General features: G+C 50.7%; 1 long non-coding RNA gene across 1 annotated transcript; it reads left to right on the top strand.

The window, feature by feature from the left end:
• Positions 1 to 388: 388 nt before the first annotated feature.
• Positions 389 to 1,556, top strand: Gm26698 (predicted gene, 26698). Its single transcript, NR_166902.1, has 2 exons — positions 389 to 464; positions 658 to 1,556. It is a non-coding gene; the product is annotated as a predicted gene, 26698 (long non-coding RNA).
• The last annotated feature ends 4,444 nt before the right edge of the window (positions 1,557 to 6,000 follow it).

Here is a 6,000-nt window from a genome sequence, read left to right as displayed (position 1 = left end):
AGGCAGTCCAGTCTGTGAGTATGTCTTGCCAGGCCCCAACGCGCACGCGCGCGCGCGCGCGCGCACACACACACACACACACACACCAGCTGAGAATGCTAATAAGAATTAAAAGCAAGTCAGTACTATTAAAGCATCAAATTTGAAGAGTTGAAAGAGGAGGGGGGCTTGGAGAAAGAGAGGGGGTGGGGTGGGGTGGGGGAGAGGGAATGGGAACGAAATACAATTGGGTCCTTGAAGCTGAGAAGGAAAGAGGTGTCAGTAGCCCCATTTGGTCTGCTTGTCAAATGTCAAATGTCAAATTCATTGGTCTCTCTCCTTTTAAACTACTCCCCCTCTCGCGGCCCCGCCCCAACAGTCAAGTTCTGTGAGGTTCCCAAGTGTGATTAATCTTTGGCAGAGGCCAGAAACAGGAGTAGGCTTCTTGGCTGCCTGTCCTGATAAACAATCTGTTCTTGGGAAGAGTAGGTGAAGGGGCTGCGGGAGGTAATCTGCGGGCATGGGAGAGAGGGTAGGAATGGGGGGGGGGGGGCACCGCAAAGCCTGCCCTCAGGGAGAAATGCAAGTGCCCCTCCTCCCGCACCGGTGGTTTAGGGGTAGGTCAGGTTTCCTGCCCTTAATAGAGTGGGTAGACAGTGGATCTTTTCTTCCTGCCAGTTCCTAATGTCCAGGGCGCGCCACTGGGCCACGGAAGGCTTAAAGGAGAAGAAGAGAGCAAAACCGGTGCGCGCCACACGGTTTCGGACCATCTACAAAGCTGTGCTCTAGGCGCGACAGCCCATCCCCCAGCGCGTGGGCGCAGAACCTGCTCTCGATCAAGGGAAACCAAGGCAGTAGCAGAGAATGCCGAGTTGGGGCGGCCGCTGTAGAGCTTATTATAAAGCATAACGGGGGAAGCCAGACTGTGGGCAAAACAAAAGGAGAGACTATTTGGCGGAGTCGGAGGTCGCTGGGATCGAAACTCCCGAGGCAAGAAAGCTGGCTGTGGATTTTGCAGCGGGGATATTGTGTGAGCAACCAGGCAGAAATTGGCAATATGTAAAAGTGGGAGGGGGGAGAGAGTGGGCGGAAAGGCAAATCAGTGCCTAGAAGGCTGCGCACGGCTGGGAAATGTCACCAAGGAGAGCGCAGTGGCACCGAATAAAAGATGAATGATAGACTACCTTTTGGAAAACGAATATAAAAATAGTATTGAAGGTGAGAAGTCCGCCTCTTCGCTGAAAAGCGGATCCATTCCGCACTGCTTGCCTTCAAGCCCCGACATCCAGGCAGCTCTAATCTCCCTTGTATCCAAGAAGTCAGGGCCAGGCTCGCTTTCCTTCGGGTTTAATTACACGAAAATGCTGAACAAAAACCCTGTAATTACACCCTTAGTCCCCGCCACTCAGGCCCTGCGCACTTCCTGCCTAGTTTTGTTTTTTTGATTTTTGTTTTGTTTTGGTTTTTTGTTCTCTCTTTTTTTAATTTTTTTAAAAAGAGGGGTCATTGCCTCTTTCTTTGCAAATTGGCCAAAACAAAAAAACCTAAAGGCACTAAATAAATCTTTAACACTTTAACAGCTTTGTCTTCATCCACATCCCCACAAAACACACACACACACACACACACACACACACACACACACACACACACACACACACGGGAGGGGAAGCCCTTGTCTCTAGGAGAGCCCAGAAGAAGGGCCCAAGTGTGCTATATTGTCTTGCTCCCGCTCCTAGGCTGAGATGAGAGGCAGTCCTTGCTTATTTTGTCTGTCACACCAACAAGGTGCTAGGCTGGTCACCTCGAGGAAACCTGCCAAGGAACAAAGAATGTGGAGGACAGGGTGTAGCACCAGGCCTGACTTTCCTCTTTCACCTGGAAGGGTTGAGTGCTGGACGAGATCTGGGTCAGGACTGGCCTTTTTACCTGCCCTCCAGGCCTCCACATTACAGTCGGGAACTCGAAGGGATGGTCTGAAGGCAGAACATAATTTAGGACGGACAGGTGAGAAACCAAAGCTGAAGAGAACAAACAGATTGCTGCCGGAGTCAGTCCCACTGCTGCAGGAAGTCCTGCACAGTGTTGCTGCCTCTTCCGGCTTTGGGGGGCTACTGCATCAGGAAACTAGGACACCTAGGAGCAATGGAAGCTGGCTCCATTCTGGGCTTTAGATACCCAGCACTGAGACAGAAAGTGCTAAGAACCAGGCCTGATCGTACAGATCTCTTAGTCCACAGCCACTGTGGAAGGCGAGGCAGAAGACCACACGTTCAAAACCTGTGGGCTACAGAATGGGTTCAGGATGAGCCTAGACAACGTATAAGGATCCAATGGAAACATGAAAAAAGGGCTGGAGATAGGGCACTACTCTGCGTGCTCCAGGCTCTAGGTTTTATCCTTGGCTAGGGGGCAGTGCTCTCTAGGTAAATTATTGACTAACTGAATAGAAGGCAGGGGGCTAATATGCTACAACCCTCCAGGCTGCAGGGGCAGGTGCATTTCAGTACACTTAGGTAAAAGCAAAAGGGTATTATGCCTGGGACGTAACTTTGGGGTCTGGAAAGAGACCTTTCCCACAATGTGTTTGTTTTCCAATCCATGTTTCTTATTTTCCTCCTTCGCCGCCGACTTGGTTCACTGAGTTCTTTCTCACTCATTTTCCTTTCAGTGCTGGGGTTCCAAATCAAGGCCGGCCTTGCACGGGATAGGCAATGCTTTCCCATTCAGCTGCACTCTCTAGTCCCAGACACGTACATTTTAAAACTGTCTTGAGGGCAACTGGGCAGCTTCCTCAGCCTTTCAGCCTTTGAGGTCAAGAACTTCACATTTTCCTCTATCACCCCTGCCTGCGGCCAGGGCACAGAAATCCGAAGGAGTGAGAGAAAGGTGTCTGGGGATTGCTGGGAAAGGGTGGCTACTCAGTGATGCTCTGAGCTCTATAGTGATTGATTTTTTTTAACTCCAAGACAACTGGTGCTCATTTATACCTCACCTTGCAGCCTACAGAGACAGTGGGACCATTAACCTGTAGAGTCCTGTGGGCAGAGGATTTTTCTTCTTGTGTAAGCTTCCTAGATGAATCTGGGACCCCTAAAGGGCCTGCTTTTGCTAACTCTGGATGGACTACCTCTGGCTCAGCGTCCCTCACCTGTACAAAGGCTGACGAAAATAACATTCACCTCAGAGGCTTGGGCGGAGAACAGTGAGATAATGTCTGGAAATGCACTTTTGGAGCCCTGGACAAATGTCAGTTATTGGTAATAATCTCTCTCACATTTTATTAAACATACTATAATACGCTGTCATCCGCACAGACCAATGAGACAGGCAAAGGAAGTGGAGTAATAGCTCCACTTTTACTCAGAACATGAAGTGCAAATGATTTGCTCAAGGTCAGCCAAGTCCAAGGTTAACAGCATAATGTAAATATGTACCAAGTACCGCCCCTTTTTCTTGCTCTCCCTCCCTCCCCCTCTCTCTGCCCAGTGAGTTCCAGGCTGAACTGCTAAGCACAGGCAAGCCCATAGACCCATGGACCCAATTCAAGGAAAGCAATGATGGCTGTCCTGTACCAGCCTTGACCCAGGAATGGTGAGGACCTAGGAGGAGCTTTCTGCTCGGGAGACCTCACTTTCTGGCTGTCCAGGCAGAAAAGTGCCTGCGGCAAAGGCTCTGGCTTGTGGAAATCCCAGGATTATTGTAGACTGGTGGGAACTTCCCTTTAAGGCCCAGGGCTCCTAGAAGTAGAGGGCCAAGGGGAGGCACACCTGTGGTCTTCATGGCCACTGACCACCGCGACAGGTCCCGCCTACTCGAAGCCTTCCTTCCTCTCAAGTTTCCTTGTTGGGGGTTTGAAAATTTGTTCCAACTGAATCAGTGAATAGCACCCTTGTCTGGATCTTCCACCCTCTTCCTCTAGGCCCGTTTCCCTGGACAGCTCATTTCAGACTTTTTTTTTTTTTTTTTTTTTTTTTGGAAGTAAGAAACACACCAGCTTTTGCGGGGAGCTCCTCCAAACCCTGGCACGACAGCAAGAAGAGGATGCCGGGAGGCAGGAACTAGTCTCGACTACCCCCTCTTCTGCGCCTTTTTTTCCCCTCCCTGGTCTCCGCCCCTCCAGGAAGAAAACAGCCTGAGACCGGATCGGTTTTTCGGCCACTGTGCCAACCCCAACCCCTCTGCCCGCCCGCCCGCCCGCCCGCCCTTGCCTTCTCCCCAATTTCTCTCTAAGTGCTCGACTTGCCCATGCGCCCGAGGCTGGGCAGGTCTTGGCGGGCGGTGCAGGCTCAGCTCCCCAGGGCTTCTCAGCGAATCACGTTGTTCCTGGGATTTCATGCTCTAGTGGCTCTTGTGTAACCCTATGCCCTGGACTAACTCAATACTTTTTTTTTTTAATACCAAGATTAATCCTTTAGGGAAAGGCAAATACTTCCGCCACGGATCCGACTGAGGAGTAAATGTGTAAATCACACAGCAGCCTCCAGCCCCCACAGCCCCTTTGCCCTGGGGGTTTGCAAAGCTCAATAACCGGCCGCACCCCTGGGGTTCCTGGCGCAAGGCGATTCCTAGCCTCGCCAAGGCCAAAGGAGGGCCCAGCCCACAGGTTTGTTTTCAACTACTCTTAAGCGGCTCGCAGGCCAAAGAACAGGGCACTGCTTACTGTGTGTTACCAAAAAAGGCTTTTCTCTCTGCGGAGCGCTTGGCGGCGCGCTTTGCAGCGGGGTGACGCGAGGTTCAGCCTCGGCCTGGAGAGCCTGCACGCCAAGAGCACCCCTGACCCCGCCCCATTTGGGTTCCAAACTGAGGGGGCCTTTGAGGGCGGGCCGGAGTCGCCGGGATGCATGGAAGTGCTGAAGATCCTGACAACCCTTCACCCGCCTAACACTAGGCAATGTTGCTCCGCAAAGGCCAAGTGGAAAGCTGACCTTTTGCTCTAGTTTAGATCAGTGTTGTCTGAGCTATCTTAGATGGAAAGCTGAGAAGAAAACAGCTATTAAGATGGAACTTTGCGCGGGGCGTGATGGCCCACGCCTTTAATCCCAGCACTGGGGAGGCAGAGGCAGGCGGAGGATTTCTGAGTTCGAGGTCAGCCTGGTCTATAAAATGAGTTCCAGGACAGCCAGGTCTATACAGAGAAACCCTGTCTGGAAAAACCAAAAACCAAAACCAAAACCAAAAAAAAAAAAAAAAAAAAAAAAAAAAAAAAGGAACTTTGCTTTGTGGGGCTTCGGGCTAACACTTTATACCTTGCTCTACAAGTCTCTGTAGTTGGTTGTGCCCCCAGAACCTAGCGCCAGAGTTGTGTCTCTGCTTCCCCCACTTCTCACCTCCCTTGATTAGTGCTTCCCAAGAGATCACAGTACTGCTGCAAGAGCAGAGGAATGGGCCTCCAAACACTGGAGTTCTCACCTCCCCAATTGCTGATGCATCCACAAACAGGGCTGTCTGAGACACGCGGTTAAGAAGCAATTTATCACCAAGAAAGATGGTGATACTTTTTGAGGGGGGATGGAGAGCTGTGATTTTTAAATAAAAGGATCATGAGAGCGTGGGTTGTGATGGGATTGTTTAAATGCATGCTGATGCGTAGCTGTGTTCACAAATACCTTGTTTTGGGGTGTGTGTGTGTGTGTGTGTGTGTGTGTGTGTGTGTGTCTTTAGTAAAAGGAGTCAAGAAGATGGGGACATATTTGTGTGTGCACCCAATGTAACACTGTGACATGGAACTCAGCTTGCTTTCTCTAGCTGTCTGTCTGCAGGGCTGTGGCTAAGCTGTTATTTCTAAAGTGGTTTTGGTTTAATAAAGAGAAAGATAAATAATGTAAAGAAATGGGTCAACCAGCCAAGGCAAAGTTCGGGCTGGTAGGGATGGACTGTTTTCACCAGGGTAGTGGTGGCATGAGGAAGGGTGACTTCTAAGGGTGCAGAGACACTCCTGAGCAGCTCGCCACACAGCACTCTGCTTCAAGCCAGCCAGGCTAAGTTGATTATTGCTCTGGAGCACACAGTGAGCTCACT

This window comes from Mus musculus, chromosome 12, assembly GCF_000001635.26.
Source record: "Mus musculus strain C57BL/6J chromosome 12, GRCm38.p6 C57BL/6J".
Taxonomy (NCBI): Eukaryota; Metazoa; Chordata; class Mammalia; order Rodentia; family Muridae; genus Mus; species Mus musculus.
Note: the sequence above shows the minus strand (reverse complement) of the source record. Positions and strands in the feature narration are given on the sequence as shown.